The sequence below is a fragment of the Taudactylus pleione genome, unplaced genomic scaffold (assembly GCF_031769625.1).
Source record: "Taudactylus pleione unplaced genomic scaffold, aTauple2 ptg001274l, whole genome shotgun sequence".
Taxonomy (NCBI): Eukaryota; Metazoa; Chordata; class Amphibia; order Anura; family Myobatrachidae; genus Taudactylus; species Taudactylus pleione.
In genome coordinates, this window is record NW_028285674.1 from 1,812,295 (window position 1) to 1,831,237 (window position 18,943).

Sequence of the window (18,943 nt, forward strand, 5' to 3'; positions counted from 1 at the left end):
CACACTATCTTGATCCTGACCTCCCAATCCCGTTTAAGAGACCAAAAGAAAAAACACACTGAGCAAGAAATTGTTGAGTGTGTACAGGTGCTCATCGATCTGATAATCCGTCGGATTAGAGCAGTTATCGGATCAGCATCAATTATCTATAATAGTGTGTACCCATTTTAAGAGTAAAAGCTGTCCTATGTCACATGGATTCTTGCAAAGTCTGTCCTATCACATTTCATAGTGTGTTTTCAATTTAGCCGATGTCCTCCACTTATATTCAGATGGTCGAGTGATGGGAGCATCTCTATACATGCCTAAAGGCTGAATGACTCCTTGTTAACAAGAGTACTCAACACTCCTCTGAAGCAATATGCCTGTAATTCATTGCTTTCATGTTAAATGCTGTACAGTACGTCAGCTGTGTTGTAGATGATAAAATATATACTAATTGCAGTATTACTCCTGAGAAAAACAAGTTTGGTTGAGCTGATAAACACTTAAAAGAAAATACATTTGTATATAATATGTAGCGATATTAATGAGTCATTAAAAAGATTTTTTTTAAAAGCTTTACAACATGGGCCTGGTTCAGATGGACTGAGGTGCGAATATACATTAATGCTGCTGCCGACAGGCTTCCTACTGAGATGAGAATAATGAATGAAGGCAGCGCTAAAACCTATTGTGCCTGTCGAGGGTGCCGCCTGTGAGGTAGAGTAGGGGCTCACTTTCCCTAGATAGCTGAATAAATGTAAAACAATGCCTCTGGCGCTTCCTAAATAGACCTATACGAATCCTATGTCAATCAACGACGCAATTCGATTATATAATAGTGATGTATTTAATATTCATAATAGTTTTATACATGATATAAAATGTAAAGTATAAGATATAAGAAAGGTCAGATAAAAAAGCTATTTATTATACCGGTATGTCTTATATTTTACATTTCATATCATGTATAAAACTATTATTAATATTAAATACATCACTATTACATACTCGAATTGCGTCGTTGATTGACATAGGATTCATATAGGCCTATTTAGAAAGCACCAGAGGCATTGTTTTACATACCTACTGAGACGGCCAGTGGCTTTGGCATGTTAAAAGTCATTGAGCTGTCATCGGCTACACCATCGGACATTAGAGCAACCTTATGGTTGCTCAGAATGTTTGATGGTACATGGCCGCCAGGGTCAATGGAGCTGCATCATTGGACACAGGGCCTGATTCAGCTTTGGGAATAGAGTAATGCTGGGTACACACTGGCAGTTATTTTGGCCAATCAATTGATTGGCCAGTATATCGTATGTCCTTCAGCCAGTGTGTACCAGCGATATGGGAACAACGTAGTTCACAGAAATATTGCGTCGGCTGGACAGATATATCTGGACAGATATATCTGCACAGCCAATGGCAGATATATCTGTCCATCGTGCTATGTCTATGGGTAATCTGCCGACTGCCCATACACTTGCGGCGGCAGATGCGGGGAGGGGGTCGCAACGAAACCCACGGACAGCGGGATCCGTGGACAGAAGGAAGACGATGGTTGTTAAGTGCAGATATATCTGCTAGGTGTGTACCTACCTTAAGGTAGAACAAGTAATTGTGCATCTTGGTAAAATTGTGCAGAGAGATGTAGATTTGGGAAGGGTGTGTCCAAACTAGGGGTGTGCTCCAACACCCGGGTTTAGGTTTTGGTTTTGGATCTGTATCTCCTTCAAGGTTTTGAACTGGATTTAGTTTTGAAAACCACCCTCAAGTTTTTTGGTTTTGGTTTTGATTTTGGATCTGGATTTTTTAAATAAAAAATAGATTAAAAGTTTTAAAAACAGCTAAAATCATGTAATTTATGCAATCCAAAACCCGAAATTCGGATTTAAAATCCGAATTCTGTACCGCAAAGAGATCAGAAGCGCGCCCCGGATTTACCTGGATTTCCTCAGGAGATTATAACCGCGACTCGAATTTACCCGGATTCACGAAATTTGGGTGGATTCGGAGTTCTGGAGAACCGAACTCACATCTCTAGTCTAAACTGAAGTCTAAATTGCAGTATTTAAAGCTGTGTAGTATTTTGGGCTACATGCAAAAGCAGCCAGTATACATGCAAAAAAATTGCACCCCTTGCATTGCATGGTTTGTCCAGGTTCTTGGTTACTTGCTTTATCGTACTCTGGGCCTGATTCAGTTTAGGACAGAATTACAAAGCTGCACGCAAGCAGCTTTACAATTATGTCCTTACAATTATGGTAATGCAGCAGGATGCAACATGCCTTATGCATGCATTAAACTTCTATCGTCAGATGATAGATGTGACCCATAAACTTAAACTAAACATAACTAAAATAAACACAGGAGACCAAGTTATGCCGTTTAAATTAATTGGTCAGCTTTATTTGGTTACAAGGTAGAAATGGTGGCAGGAGAAAGAACGGCAACTAACCAGCGTCCACTTGTCTTAGGCCGGAAGTAAATCACAACTTGTGAGGGCCAACTATCCCAGACAAGGGTAGGGTGATCTTCAAAACTTGCAAGTGCCAACTATCCCTTTCAGAGCAAGTGATGCGGCCCCAACACCCATGCCAATGCACCATTCATCCTGCTCGGTCGAGAGGTGCCGCTGACCCCAATAGGGTGAAATCAGCCTATCAGTGCATTGAAGGGGTGCGCACCGCTATTACTGCTGCAAGATGGACACTTCAATATTGCCAGTCTTTCCCTGCTAATGAAATAAAGCCGACACAAGACACAAGAGGGTAGGGAGGGTGGGAGATCAATTCAAAGAGGCAGATTTTACCACAGTAGATTCTCTACACCCTCTCCCTAACTCCGCCCCTAACCTAATGTCCTATCGCATCTGCCTATAACTGTCAACAAACATTTTTAACTTTATTAACCCCTCTATCCCTGACTAGAAGTTTATTTGCCGTCGGCTCTATTCCTAACCTCCGTTATATTAAACTTCTATCGTCAGATGATAGATGTGACCCATAAACTTAAACTAAACATAACTAAAATAAACACAGGAGACCAAGTTATTCCATTTAAATTAATTGGTCAGCTTTATTTGGTTACAAGGTAGACATGGTGGCAGGAGAAAGAACGGCAACTAACCAGCGTCCACTTGTCTTAGGCCGGAAGTAAATCACAACTTGTGAGGGCCAACTATCCCAGACAAGGGTAGGGTGATCTTAAAAACTTGCAAGGGCCAACTATCCCTTTCAGAGCAAGTGATGCGGCCCCAACACCCATGCCAATGCACCATTCATCCTGCTCGGTCGAGAGGTGCCGCTGACCCCAATAGGGTGAAATCAGCCTATCAGTGCATTGAAGGGGTGCACACCGCTATTACTGCTGCAAGATGGACACTTCAATATTGCCAGTCTTTCCCGCCACAGTGGCTCTCAGGAGAGAAGCAGCCCGCCACCATGCTAACCAACCAACCCCTTAAAAACTGCAAAAATATCTTCTAGAAACAAAAAAATTTTCTCCTCAGTAAGATGAACTCCATCCCTGCGGAAAAGGCGGGCATCCTGAATCCGAATTAAAGGATGGTGCACCACCAACCCTCCCAATTCCAGCACGTGCCTAGCCACCCATTTGTTAACCTTCCTCCTGGACCTGTCCAAAGCCACACTATTATAGCAATATCGCCATGAAAGCCTGGCGATGATAGGGGACCACACCAAAAGGCAGTTAGGCAATAACCGAACCACCTCTCTCAAGTCACGAACAATCGCATGGCGCAACTGTAAGGAAGTTTGCTGGCCCAAATCATTGCCCCCGAGATGTATAATTAACACTAAAGGGGAACCAAATTCAGCTACTGACCTGTGCAAGTTGCGCAACAAAGCTTCCCAAAGCATGCCCCTCTGCCCCAACCACCTAACACTCTCTCAACGTGGGAACACGGAGGCATCTACAACAAAGCGCGACTGCCCGGCCCAAAAAATAAAAGAGTGACCAATGAACCAAATGGGCCTAGCGTCCTGGACACCTGCAAATATACAGAAATAAAATAGATAAGTATATATGCAGCATGTAAATCACAAAGGAGGAGTGGGAGGGTGGGAGGGGGGAGGAAGACTTGACCCGAGGTGAAAACCTACAAAAAATCTGCTGGATCTTTTTTATGCTTCATTCGTTCATATTAATATTATATTAAGCTAATCGATCAATGTCCAAAGCAGGGCAAAAAACAGGGCAAAATCTCTCGGGACCCCCACCGGAAAGGCAGCGAGTTGGCCAAGGCACTCAAGTCCAAACGAATAAAGTATACAATTTATGATTCCAGACGAACATAACTTCTGTAGGCATTGGACTTCCATCTTCCGAGAGCCTGGATCTCCTGTGAAGAAAGACCCGAGGAGGCCGCAAAAGTGGCGGCACCCATTCTAAAAAAATGGGTGCCATAATCTGAAGGGGAAAGCCCGAGGTGCCGTATGCAGCGATGGAAGACCGATCTAAATTGGAATTTAGTCAGAGGAGAACCATCCGCATGCATAAGCCAAGCCCCCGGCAGCATTGGCCTACAAAGAGTATATTGGGAGGCCAAGTGAACCGGACAAATCCCGTCATCAGGACAGGATTTCAGGGACACCCAGCGACCTCTACCCATCTGATCGGTCTTGGAACGCCGAATACGGCACAACAGCGTATCACGCAGCAAAATGTGACAACGAAGCAGAGGGGGCTGAGCGCGGTGCGAAGACGCTACCAGCTCACTGATGCGAAAAGCCCCATGAAAGGCCATCGCAAAAGCGAGGCAGAATAACAGAACCTCGAATTGCGAAGAACAAATGCCCGTCAAACTTTCACCTAGACGCGCTAACAAATCAGGACCAATAGGATGACGCTGGTCATCCGTGGCAGGCCTGACGCGAGACCAACCCCTAAGGGCCCTTTATATTAAAAAACCCTTAGTTATGTCTCTCTGCCCCGCTAGGCGCAAAAAAAATGAAATCCCAGCAAGCCTCTGGGCAACATAAGCCCGCGACCTGCCGGAATCGAACAAGAAACAAACAAAAGCAACCATATTAGTATAACGAGAGCTACCTGATGAACTCCGTCCTTGCAAAAACTTCTCCCACTGTTGCCAAGATGTTTGGTAGGCCGTCAACGTCCGTGGGGCCACGGACCGACGTGCGAGATCTTCCATTCTGGTTTGATGATCTGCCAACAATGAAATGGACAAAGCTCACCTTTTAATGCTGCGTACGGGGCCAATTCGCGGAACCTCCGCTAATCCTGTCTGGAGAGCGCATCTGCAATGGAATTATCAGTACCCGGCACATGACGAGCTGTGAACAATATGTTAAACTGCAAAGCGCGCAGAACCAGCCAAGCAAGAAGCAGCAACAATGGTAGCGATGACGATCTTTGGTTATTGATCGCATGTACTACCCCCAGGTTATCGCACCAAAAAACTATGGACCGGTCGCGCAACCGCTGACACCATAGCTCTAATGCCACCACTATGGGAAACAGCTCCAGTAGGAGCAAGTTCTTGGTCAATCCTGCCTGCACCCATTCCGCCGGCCAAACTGAAAAACACCAATCTCCTCCCAAAAAAGATCCGAAACCTGATGATCCAGCAGCATCTGTGAAGAGCTGCAGGCAAGCATTAGGCTGAGGATCCGCAGGCCAGACGCGCACTCCATTAAAATCGGCCAAAAATGTCTCCCAAACCGCCAGGTCCAGCTTTAGTACAGACGACAGCCGCAGAAAATGGTGCGGTTAACGTAGCCCTACCAAAGCCCTCTGTAGCTTCCGACAGAAAATCTTCCCCATCGGGATAACTCGACACGTGAAGTTAAACAGCCCGAGCAGGGATTGACCTTGATGAAGAGTTACCTTTCCTCCTGCCAACGCTAGGAGGATAGTATCCTGCAAACGACGAATCTTGTCCGGCGGCAGCCGACAAAGACCCTCCAAGGTATCAATTTCAGTACCCAAGAAAACCAGCTTAGTGGCTGGGCCCTCAGTTTTATCGTGCGCAATAGGTACTCCAAATTCCGAGGAGAGTGCTTGCACTGAAAAAAGGAGACGATTGCAGCGACCCGAACCGGCTGGACCTACGCACAAGAAGTCGTCCAAGTAATGGGCTATGCTCGTCTCCCCAGACCCCACCGCGACACACTAATGGAGAAAGGAACTGAAACGCTCGAAGAACGCGCAGGAAATCGATCAACCCATCGGAAGACATTTGTCCAGGTAATAGCCATCCGTCAACCGAAACCCCATGAAGCGAAATGATTCAGGATGCAGGGGCAACAATCTGAAGGCGGACTCAATGTCCACTTTCGCCATGAAAGAACCCGGACCCCTGCGCGAACCAACGCTAACGCAGATTCGAATGACTGGTACTGTACGCGGCAGACCTCAACATCTATGGCATCGTTAACCGACGTGCCTGACGGATGTGACAGGTGCTGAATTAAACGGTAACTCCCGGGGGCCTTCTTGGGGACAACACCCACAGGGGAAAGGACCAGATCGGGTATCGAAAGGTTCAATAATGCGACCCAGCCCGACCTCCTTCATAACCTTATCCTTTAGCACGTGAGGTATATCGCAGGCCGAGCGTAAATTCCTAGGGGACCCGGAACTGACAGGCCGTATTATTGGAAGCGAGAATCCCTCTGCAAAACCCTTACTCAAAAAGGCGGCGTCGTCCCGCACAGGATTCCAGTCTAACCATTTTGCCATGGCATCCAGACGAATGGGAGTTGACGCTTTACTTCGAAGTCCCGGCCCCTGACCGTTTGGCAGAGGGTGCCGCAGCAGAGGCCTGAGCTCCTCCTGGACCGCGGGAGCAGTCCTTACTGGGGTGTGCCGCGCCACAGTGGAGGCACTGGTGTCGAAAGCGACACCTGCTACCAAGGGTACAATTCCCATTGTTGTATGCGTAACACTTCCGCTTGTTTTGCCCTCCATTGGCTGTCCTTGGTGCCGAGGGGGATGAGGGTTGAACTGGCTACCCGGGGGACTGATCAGCAAGGACGCGTGTAGGCTGTGTCACCTCCATCCACACCTCAACATCTTTACAACCCAATTCCATGACCTTGACCCGATCTTGCTTTCGATGAAACTCTTCGTCGTATTGATGCCACGCCGTACTGTGTGAGGCCTTGAATAGGCCATGTATCAGGTGTAAATATCTTATAACATTAAGGTACTCGGAAGGCCTGGTTTTGAGATAGCAAGTTGAGAACACGCAGAACCCAGATATCCAATTTGTGTAAGACTTAAAGGCCTCCAGACCAATACCCCCTTTTGCCTTTGCAGTCGCAGCAGCTTTCTTTGCCGTAGCTGTAAGGGTGAACATATCTACGTAGCGCCCTTTTTTGATCCGCTGCTTAACCCTGGTACGCATACCTCGAGTGACAGCTGTATTACCGCAGTGTACAACATCCTCCGGACCCGCTCCGCGATCTACACTGGTACTACTGCCGGAGGACCGTTCGCTAGAATGCCTATGACGACGTGAGCGACGTCTACGAGACCTCCTTGCCCTTTTACGCCTAGCCTTATGCAAACTATCGCTTGAAGAGGAGGGGGAAATGGAAGTAGACCCGCAGTCAGATGTACTGTCACACTCACCAGAAGCACTGGCAAGGGCATTGGTAACTCCAGTGCCTGCGTTAGCTCTGACTTCAGCCGTCGCACTTCTGGTCGGGGCTGCGACCACTGTTAACTCCTCCAGACTGAGGCAGCATCGTGCGCATTGTCTGTGTCCGTAGCCTGATTGGGCTGAGGAAGAGAGATGGGAGAGAAAGAAACGGAAGGAGCTGCGGTCATGGGAGCGAGGGAAAGACCGCAAATCCTGCCTAATTGCTGCACCAGTGGGCCAAGCTGCGTCTGCACGGCGGACGCCGCCAACGCAGAAGGGCCTCCAGTGTCAGCGTTTCCGGGCTGCTGGGTCAAAAGCGGTGTCAGTGCACCCACCACAGACACCAGCAGTCTGGCTATGGCACCAGCATCCAGCAAAGGAGCACTCCCTGGTGCCGCAGGCCCTGCAGGCATAGCAGACGCCGGAGCAGCTGCCACCCCCGCAGGCCTGGAGGAGCTGGCTACTGCAGACATGGGGGACCCCATGTCTGTATCATCATAAACAGGGGGCAGCAGAAGAGGGGGAGGATTAACCTGCCTGTCACTATGCAGGCATTGGCTCCGCCCCCTTCGTCTCCGCCTGTATTAATATTGGCCTGCGTGCAAGCCGGCGCCATGACTGGCATCCAGCCTGCACGCTTATGTGGCCGTTTCCACCGCCCTTCCCCCCGGACTTCAGCCGGCTCACTCTGAGCGGCCACTGGGGGAGAAGGGACGGGCGGTGTGACTGCCCGCTGATGGCCACGGCAACAGCCGGAGCGCGCACCCACGACTCCCGCGGGTGCTGTAGTATGCCCGGCCGCTCCCGATCCCCGCCTGCCCTGGTCCCTAGTCGCACTAGTACTGGTGACCAACGGGGAACCAGGGGCAGGCGGAGGCAGTAACTGAGGCGTTTCGCGGCACCGCCACGGCCGCGCGCCCGGGACCGCAGCGCTTGCTTGTAAGGGGGCCGCTTCACCTGACCCTCCTGAACGCCAGGAGGGCAGGACCTGAGAGAGAGGGGGATAAAGCGCGCCGGGCCCGACACCGTCTGACAGACGGGCGGGTACCGAGCACGCACGCTGGGGCGGCTTATGGTGCTCCACCAAGGGTAAGGCAAGGAGGTAGGAGGCACAGGAAGGGAAAGACAAGTTAAATAAGAAAAGAGAGTGTAGATATAGGGAAAGTATGGAGAAGAGAGTAGGGAAAGATATAAAGTAGGGAAAGAGAAAGTAGGGATGAATTAAAAACGTTTATTCCGACAGACAGATCTGCTAAGAAAGAACAGTACTTTCCTGGTCGCAGATCAATTCAAAGAGGCAGATTTTACCACAGTAGATTCTCTACACCCTCTCCCTAACTCCGCCCCTAACCTAACGTCCTATCGCATCTGCCTATAACTGTCAACAAACATTTTTAACTTTATTAACCCCTCTATCCCTGACTAGAAGTTTATGTGCCGTCGGCTCTATTCCTAACCTCCGTTATATTATTCATCCGAGCTGCGTTGTACAATACAAAATCGGATAATCAGTGGGAACAGCAAACTGAGATCCTGGCCTCTTCCCTCCACCCCAACGGCGGCGACTCGCCACCGTTTTGGTAAACGGAGGTTGTCACTGCCCCCAAACAGCAGCAGACTGTCAATCATTGACAGTCTGCTGCCGCTCTGCGTGCGAACATGCGGGACCCGTACTGTGCATGTGCAGGTTAGGCACCTGCGCAGATTCCCGACCACTGGGAATCTGCGTTCGGCAGTGCACTAGCGTGCATTGCTGAATAAGGCCCTCTATTCCCAAAGGTGAATCAGACCCACAGTCCATGATACCAAAAAGCCCCCGACACAACCGCCAACAAAGGTCACCCCCTCAGTCACCAGCCAAGAACACTTATTGAAATTGCAGTGATCTCCCTGCAATGCCGATATGCGTCTGCCAACGTTAACCATCGGGATACATGCGCAGTGCATCTCGGACGTACAGTATGCACATATGTAAACAATGGGCACATGGGGCCGGATTACATCCACCTCTGAAAGGCCCCACGTGCCTACAATTTTGAAAGCACATGTTAAAAAAACTTAAGTGGGAAATGCAAGCCATATTGGGGGTCAAAATCAAGATTTGGGGGATTGTGGCTATGGAGGAACTATTCACCTTTCAGCATTACTTGGCACTGAGGTTTTTCTGAATATTTTGCCTCCCTGTATCAGTTTACTGTACATCAGTCACGATGTTGGACGGTGACCGTCAACTGAATAAGCCTCAGCGTGATGCGAGGCCAGGAATATGCGTTCATGGACGCTCCCATTTCCAGGAATGCAGGCCGTCCCCGCACCGCTCCATAAATGCCTCTGCTTGTCAATCAGGCAGAGGCATACAGGAACCTGCGTGTGATCATGTAGGACCCGTTCTACTTACGTGCACCGTTGAATCAGGCCCTTAATCCCCAATGTGACAATGATAAAGTCATAAAGTCTGGATTGTGATACCTTTCTTCCCCACTACTCATGTTTTACCTCCTGTATCCTTCCCTCTCTCTCATCAGAGCTGCAATCAAGGGGGACTGCCGGGACTGGAGCCACTACAAGCCCCTCCGCTGCCTTCTACTAGCCAGACCGCCGCCCGCTGCTAGCAGGGGCATAGTGTAGTAGGATTCAGTGGAGCGTGTGCTCCAGGTGCCACGGGGATGGAAGGCCCCATCTGGACTGACCAGGTCAATGCCCCAACTGCTTTTTGCCCCCACCCCCTAATGGTTGTTCTCCAGCATCAGCCCACATGTCATGCCGAGCGCCCACTGCACTGCATTAGACGGTAGCGGCAGGCCCAGTGGTAAAACTGGAACTGTGCTGGCGGCCGCTAGTGGTGATTCAGTGCCTGACAATGTCAGACACACAGGGTTGAGACGTCATGATGCCTTGTCAATCCTCAGTACAGTACACAAGGAGCTAAAGAAAGAGCGCTGTCCTAGCCAGCCAGAAACCAGCCCCAAACCAGAGGCAGAAAAAAGAAAAAAGACAGATGCAGAAGAATAACGGTAGAAATGGAGGTGCAGGTATGAAAAAGATAAAGAAGAGGGGGACAGAGGACAAAACACAAAGTTATTAAATATACAGTACATAAGGGGATAATGCCACGTTTCTTCAAGTGCCTTAAGTATTGGTGTACAGTCTCTTTCTCTCTCCTATATTTTGGGGTTCTGGTTTAAATTAAACGACACATTTTATATATTGTTTTTATTAAAAGAAAAAATGAACATTTGACTAACAAGTGTCCAGGTCTATAAAAGAAAGATTAACTCTGTAGATAAAATAAAAAGTACATCAGCTTATCTGAAAAGGTGTCACAGGGATAAGACATTTCCTGATAACAGCATTCTGTTTAATAAAAGGAAACTTCCACAGTGTAAAACTGTTATAATCACTTTGATCAGATAACAGCTATGTACTATTTACCTAACATGGATGACCAAAGTGGCCAACTATTAGTTCCAGTCCATTCAAGGTCCCTGGTAGTGTCTGGTATGGAGCAATGGGATCCGAATGCTGTCCTATTCAGGGAAATTCTTTAATTTTCCAAGATGTTCTATAGCATCAGCTTCCTGATTTTAATAGTGTTACACTGTGGTCGTTTCCCATTATTAAACAGAGTGCTGTTGGACCATGACACCTGGTTCTCAGAAATTGTGGAATACCGGTGACATCACAGATTTGATGTATGAAGCTAATCTGTCTTTTATAGACATAGGCCATGATTCAATTCAGTTCGATGCTGAATAGCCCCGGGAGGGAGCTATTCAATTCAGCAAGTTGTTAAGTCAGAGAATGCCGGTTATCCCGACTTAACCTGGCTGTTTAGTCGCGAGAACAGGCATTCTCCGACTGAAGTGCTGACCAAGCGTCTGTTAGCACTGCACTAAGCCGGGAAACAGCTATGTGGCCAGCGCTGTCGGATTTCTCCTCGCATTCCCAGGAGGGTGAAAGAAGAAATCCTTCCGTCAGACCAAACATCGCACTGAATTGAATAGTTCTGGAAGCTCTCTCATGGGGTTATTCATCATTGCTTTGAATGGAATAACGGCTGTAGTGTAGGCATGCTTCGGGCGTCATGGCTCCAAGCTACACCTCTGGTTACTAACCCCTGCCACACAATAGAAGTGAAGTGACTCGTGAATCACTTCTCACTAGCCGCCCTCCCGCTCCACATCCTACCTATGTCGCTAAATGAGAGAGGAGCCACTCTGCAGCATGTGAGAGGACCGGAGTTGGAGCAGCGGCAGCCAGGAGTTCAGAACAGAAAAGGGATGGAGGTAAAGAACATAAGTGTCTGGGGTTGTGGGATGGCCGGGGGGGAGACCTACCTGGGGAGGCCCGGTGGGAGTGACAGTCCCTGCCCCATAATTTCTGATGGCAGCCCTGTCTCTCATACACACATGCAAACTCTCTCTCTCTCTTCATTATTTACATTAAGCTTCTTAATTTAGGGATAATGTTTTAAATTTCAGCATTTATTTGGCAATTTACTGGTGGTTTGCAGCCCACTCATTTACAAAAGCCCTAACTGTGGGAAAACTGTAATAAAATCCATACTTTAGAATACCATACCTCCCAACTGTCCTGCATCCAGCAGGACAGTCCCGTTTTTCTGGGACTGCCCCGCTGTCCCACCTGTGGACCGCAGTGTCCTGTTGTGGGGGGGAAGATGGGGAGAGCACAAAACGCTGCTCTGCATAGTAGAGCAGAGCAGCGGGTGTTAATGGGGAGAGCAGATGCCGTGCGCATGCGCACGGCATCTGTTCTTATGTGGTAGGACTGCCTGGGGGCTGCCCAGCATCTCGGAGAGAGTGCTGGGCACGCCCCCAAAGTGACAAAAACGGGGGAAGCCGTGAGGCTTCACCCAGTTTTCCATAGGCTCCATCCCTTTTGCATAAGCCACACCCCCTTTTTGGCCGCATGCGTGACCTGACCCTTCTTGAGATATTCAAATGTTGGAGGTATGGAATACAGTAGAACATTGGAGTACAATAATTGGTCTTACCATTACAAGTAGAGAAACCTTTATTTACTGTAATCAGTGCAGTAACAGGCCTGTGCTGGCCACGCCCCCTTAGCACATGATGTCATGCTGAGGGGGGTGGGACTGCCAGCACTGGGAAGAACAGCATTGTTCTTGGAGCATCCTTAGGATGCAGTGTACATGCCTGGAGCGTCCAGTGGATGCTTTGGGCGGCACTGCAGCAGCGATTCTGGCTGCAAGGTGTTGTTCGAGGCATCCTGCTAGCCAGATGCATTGATCGTGGGGCAGCAACAGTGCTCACACACCTCTAATTATGGGATCCCAATGCTGTCCTAATTATGGGATCCCAAAGCTGTCCTATTCAGGGAAATTTTTTAATTTTCCAAGATGTTCTATAGCATCAGGTTCCTGATTCTGGCTGCAAGGTGTTGTTCCAGGGATCCTGCTAGCCAGATGCATTGATCGTGGGGCAGCAACAGTGCTCACACACCCCTAATTATGGCCCTGACTAAGATGTGGCATAAGAAACTGTAAAAAACTACAAACCTGTCCAAATAATTAACTAGCTACTGAGAGGCAGGCTGATATCTACTATTTGGCGATGGTATAAACAGAATAATAGTATACACTAGCGGATCCTCAAAATCACCAAACAGCCCAGGACTTAATTAAAATGTGTTTTACAGAGTAGTAGTAAGTTTATACAGCCATACTCACTGTTACATACACTCAGTATCTGGATGGAGCAGAGGGGGAGATTTAATAAAGCTTGGAGAGGCCGATTCAAATGTTCTGCCGGCGGCTTTTTTTTTTAAGACGCCCGACAGAGCAATTCAATTGTTGCACTGTCAGGGCGTGATAGCCGCCAGCGCCAGCATTTCTGCACGCACTCAGGAGGATGCGAGCAAAAATGTGTCTGAAACACCCTTGGTTAGGGCGCGCTAACCGCAGATAGCGTACCCTAACCAGGAATTAAGACGGGTTTAGCCGTATTAGATGGCTAAACCTTGTCTTTTAGGTGGCGAAGAGGGCGATAATTAATGAGCGCCTAGAACAATTGATTATCAAACTGGGCGCTTATTAATTATCACGCCCAGATATAGCGAAGGCAGGGCCGGCCCGCCCATTACGCTGGCTATGCAGGTGCATAGGGCGCCAGCCAGAAGAGGGCGCATGGATTAGCCACCAGGCCACAACTCAATAGCGCAACCACACTCCTTCCCGTCCCCTCCCGTCGCCACACCATGCCGCAATACCTCCCGTCTCTCCCATAGTTCCGAGGAGCGTCGGACGGCAGAGTACGCAGGATCGGGGCTTAAGATTAGTATTGTGTCTTTATTTGTGTGTGTACAGTATGCGCTGCACTCTTACATAGGGCATTACTACTAGGGTCACATTTACAGAGGGCATTACTACTTGGGGCATTTTTACATGGGCACTACTACTGGTGGCACATTTACAGGGGGCATTACTACTGGGGGCATTACTACTGGGGCACATTTACATGGGCACTACTACTGGGGGGCATTTTTACAGGGGCACTACTACTGGTGGCACATTTACAGGGGGCATTACTACTGGGGGCACTTTTACATGGGCACTACTACTGGGGGCATTATTACAGGGGCACTACTACTGAGGGCATTATTACAGGGGCACTACTACTGGGGGCTAACTACTTGGAGCACTATTACAGGGGCATTACTACTGGGGCACATTTACAGGGGGCATTACTACTGGGGGCACATTTATAATGGGCCTTACTACTGGAGGCATTATTACAGGGGCACTACTACTGGGGGGCTAACTACTTGGGGGATTATTACAGGGGCATTACTACTGGGGGCACTTTTACATGGGTACTACTACTGGGTACATTATTACAGGGGCATGGGTTCACTTTTACAGGGGCCTTACTATTGGCTGCAGTACTACTGGGGGCATTATTGCAGGGACATTTCTAATGGGGGCACTGTTACATGGGGCATTACTATTGGGGGCACTACTACAGGGGGCACTAATACAGGGGTACTACCACTGGGAGCATTACTACTGGGACCACTACTAGTGGGAGCATTGCGGAAGGGGTACCACTACTGGGACACTGCATAAGGGGTACCACTGCTGTAGGCATTATGTGTAAGTGACACTATAGCTGTAGGCATTGTACAAGGGACACTACTACTGTGGGCATTGTATTACGGGCACTACTACTGTGGGTATTGTGTATAAGGGGCACTAATGTTGGCACTGTGTATAAGGGGCACTACTGTGTGGTGTAGTTTGAATTGGGGATACTTTTGTGTGACCACGCCCCTTTCTTTTGAGACCTTGCCTTTAGCAACCACCCCGATTATGGCGAGAAAGTGTCCCAGATGGGTTAGGGGAATGGTGAATAGATGCCATGCACATGCATGTGGCATCTATTGACTGGAGAAGGGTACAGAGCATGCCCAGCAACTCCAAGAGCACTGGGCATGTACCCAGCATGGAGCCGTATTAAATTTGAGCGGACCTGCGATACTTTTCCGCCTCCCGGACTTTTCGCCTACATCGCATGGTCTGTAGGCAGAAAAGTATTGCGCGCGTGCCTGCTTATCCCAGTATTCAATTTGAAGTACGCGAAAACGGGACACGGCAAAACTTGAACAGATGGACAGTACTGTCAGATTTGGGGAAATCAGCCTGGCACCCCACAAAAGTTTCCCTGACATGGGGGTTAGGTATAGTTACCCCTGATTTGGCTTGCTGAATGTATTTGGTGTTTTTAAATGGGTTCAATAGCTGCTAAATAGCGATTTTTTATAAGTGGTGCAGAAAAGTATTCTGCAGTTTATTTTGCAGAAAATAACTTATCCCAGCAGATTTGGGGTACTTGAAAATGGGAGTCAGCATATTTTAAAGTTGCTAATAATTGTGAAAAATCCACCTTCCGCAAGCCCCTGCAATGAAAAAACACTTGTTGCATACTTGGGGACACCCCCACAGTATAGTTCGCTAGTTTTAACTTTGTCCCCCAACATTTTTTTTTTTGCCCCCAAATTCAAAGTGATTTTTTAGGGTGTCCTTAAGTGTTTTTTTTTTTATGCAATTTACCTTTGGGGGACTGTCTGAAGGCTGCAGGGGGTTCCCACAATGTTGCACTCCAAAACCCCAATTCTGCACATTTTTCTGCCTGCTATTCATAGGCGAAACTTTTCCGCCTATTACATTGCATTGACTTTCCGCCTAGGTGGAAAGTCTTTCAAATTGAATACGGCGATACTTTTCCGCCTGGCGAAATTACGTCATCGGCGAAACTTTTCCGCGGATGGTGGCATTTCGCCTCAAATTGAATACGGGCCATGTTTGGAATTATAGGGCAGTGTTTGTGATTATGGCTTTTCCCATGATACCACACTCCTTTCCTATGTCGGGTGCACACACCTTCAACGCATGCAAATTCCGCCACAGGGCACCAAAGTGTATCTTTGCTTACCAAAAATATTAGGCTCGGGCCGGCCCTACTACTAGCATAAGCCAAAATGACTTGCCTTATGGAACTGGCATTTGATGTGTATCAGTTTAATGGTCTACGTGAATTCCCAATTATGAAAATTATTTTTTGTCTTCTGCATAAGTTACAGTCCTTGTGTTCTGTTATATGCAATGCAGTATTGTGTTATTCATTTCTTTTTTTTTAAATGTAGTTTTTTTTCACCTTTATTACACAAAAGTACTACAGGGGGCACCAAAATATATATGTGCTTACCAAAAAAAAAATTTGGCTCGGGCCAGCCTTGAGTGCAGGGTCTCAGTGGAGCTAAATCAAGAAAAGGAAAGTCCAGGTGCTGAAGAGTTTAATTAGCTTTTCTAGATTCGATGCGGTTGTGTGAGGGAGTCGCTCTCACTATAACATGAATTCAGAAAACAATGGTAGCAACTGCAGAGTCTAGAAAGCACAATTAAATTTCACTCAAAATAGTTAAGAATAAAAGTCAATCAATTATTTAATAAAAAAAACATACAATAATGAATAAAAGGCATATATCAAATTAATAGCAGCTGTATAATGCAAAATCATAATAAATTATGAACGTATCAACAATTAGTGTCAATAACGAGTTAAGAATGTCCTGGAGTCTGAACCACTGCAATATACGGGAAGGATGTAAAGTTCCTTAATAATAGGGGCTTCCAAGTGGGAAATGTTGTTAACAGTACATATGCTCAATGTGCAGCAATTGCAGGACACATTCAAATAGTCATTGTAGCAGCATGGGTATTACCTGCAGCTCGGGTGTAAGTTGTCACGTTTGGTGTCTGAGAGTTACCTGACTCAGGTGATGAACTGGATTCAGCAGAGAGCGACATGACTAGAACCACAGATGAGGTAGATAGCTCTATTGCAAGACTTATGTGGCAGTGAGAACTGCCTTTGATGATAAATGACAGGAACTTGGAACCAGTAGAACACTTGGAGGAACCGGACTGGGACCGGCAGGAAGACTTGTTGAGTTGAACTGGTGAACTTGGAACTTGACTCTGGACTGGAGTGACGTGGATTGAACTGAAGAACTTGGGCTTTGACTCCAGACTGGAGTAATGGGAATTGAACAGAATCCGGATTGGGCCCGTAACGGGCAGAATCTGGGCTGGAACTGGAACGGGCTTGGAACTTGACTCTGGACTGGAATAATGTGACAATGGCTGAAGGGAAATCAGGTAATGCTGAGACGAGGGCTAAACAGGTTTACTCGGAAATGCTGTGACAAAGGCTGGAACTCAGGTGCAGCATGAATTGGGTAATTGGGAATAACAGGTTCAGGAAGGAATGGGTAGGTTTGGGAATTTTAGGTTCAAGGAGGGAGTGGGTAGGTAGAAGGAGCAGGAGTTGATCCACAGCAAGAAGCAAGGCAGGGTAACACGGTACAGTTTTGCAGGGAGCCAGGGACCAACCAGGAGTAGGGCAAGCAGCAGAGCAAAAGACTAAGGTCAGGAGTGGGGGAACTCTCTTATAGCTGATGCTGAAACACACGCGTTGCACTGGCCTGGGAACTAGCAGGATTTCTGGATGCTCCAGGTATTGCTGTAAGCAGGACTTCTGGATTTGCCAGGTATTGCTGTAAGCAGGATTTCTGGATGCTCCAGGTATTGCTGTAAGCAGGATTTCTGGATTGCCAGGTATTGCTGCAAGCAGGATTTCCAGATGAACTAGTCTTGGAACCAGCAGGATTTCAGGATGCACCAGGTACTCAGAAGTAGCACAAACTTTACACCATGGGAAGTAACGAGATGTTCAGGCCCAGAATACTATCAGAGGAGGGTGTTTATACTAGGGATGTCCTGGGTCTCGCAGGAATTGGTGGATACGAACAGGTGGTCTGGTTACAGTAGCACTCTGAGTGATGGAGGCACAACATGCAGAGGGAGCAATCATCTCTGCAGTACTGAGAGTCAGAACTACACCTGTGATTCCAATCAAGGCTATCAGTGTTCACAGACAGAGGAGGGTCCAGGTGAATAATCACTGTGGAAAGGAATACACACAGAGATGTGCTGCAGCCAGCATGATCAGAGCAGATCTCCCAGGCAGATTACACACACAGATCCATGAGACAGTTGGTAGGGGTAAGTCTACAGACAAAAAGGTGAAAACTAGACAGGGTTGTGACATGTGTCCCGTAAGGGGCTGAGTGAGAGTCCGGTAGGCGGTGATGGCAGACAGCATGTACATATGGCTGGCTTCAGTGCTCAACCCAGCCAGTGGGGAACATGCGGTGATGGATGAAAAGCCACTCTGGTGTTTCCATGTAGTTAGAGAGATCCGGAGGTCACAAGGTAAAGCCCGTAGATGAATATTGTGATTTGTATAGGCTGTAGGTGAGGCCGTGCAGGAAATCCTGAAGAGGAGGGTGATAAGCTCTGTCCAAATTCTCACCAGAGAAGGTAGCCGTATATAGCGGATTCTCACAGGATAGTTAGCTGGAGGTAAGCACCTACGTGTTTCGACGTCCACCTGATGTCTTTTTCAAGGTGAATAATCTTTCAATTTGAGAGAGTATTGATTAGAGACAATGTATTATGTCTCTGTGAGCAGAGTTTTACTAATAATAATACAGAGCAATTCATATTCATACTCATAGTATTTTTCCACTAAGCAAAAAATAGTAATAAAAAAATATATCCATATATTTCTTTTTATATGGAATTTGCAAGCAGTACAATGCTCACAACTTACCTGAGTTATGCAGCTCTCCACCACCTAACTGGTAGAAGCCAGGAGGTAGACGTTGAGAAGCACCAGCAGCTGAATGTGGTACTAGACAGCATACTCAGGCCTAGGTTTTTAGGGGCCA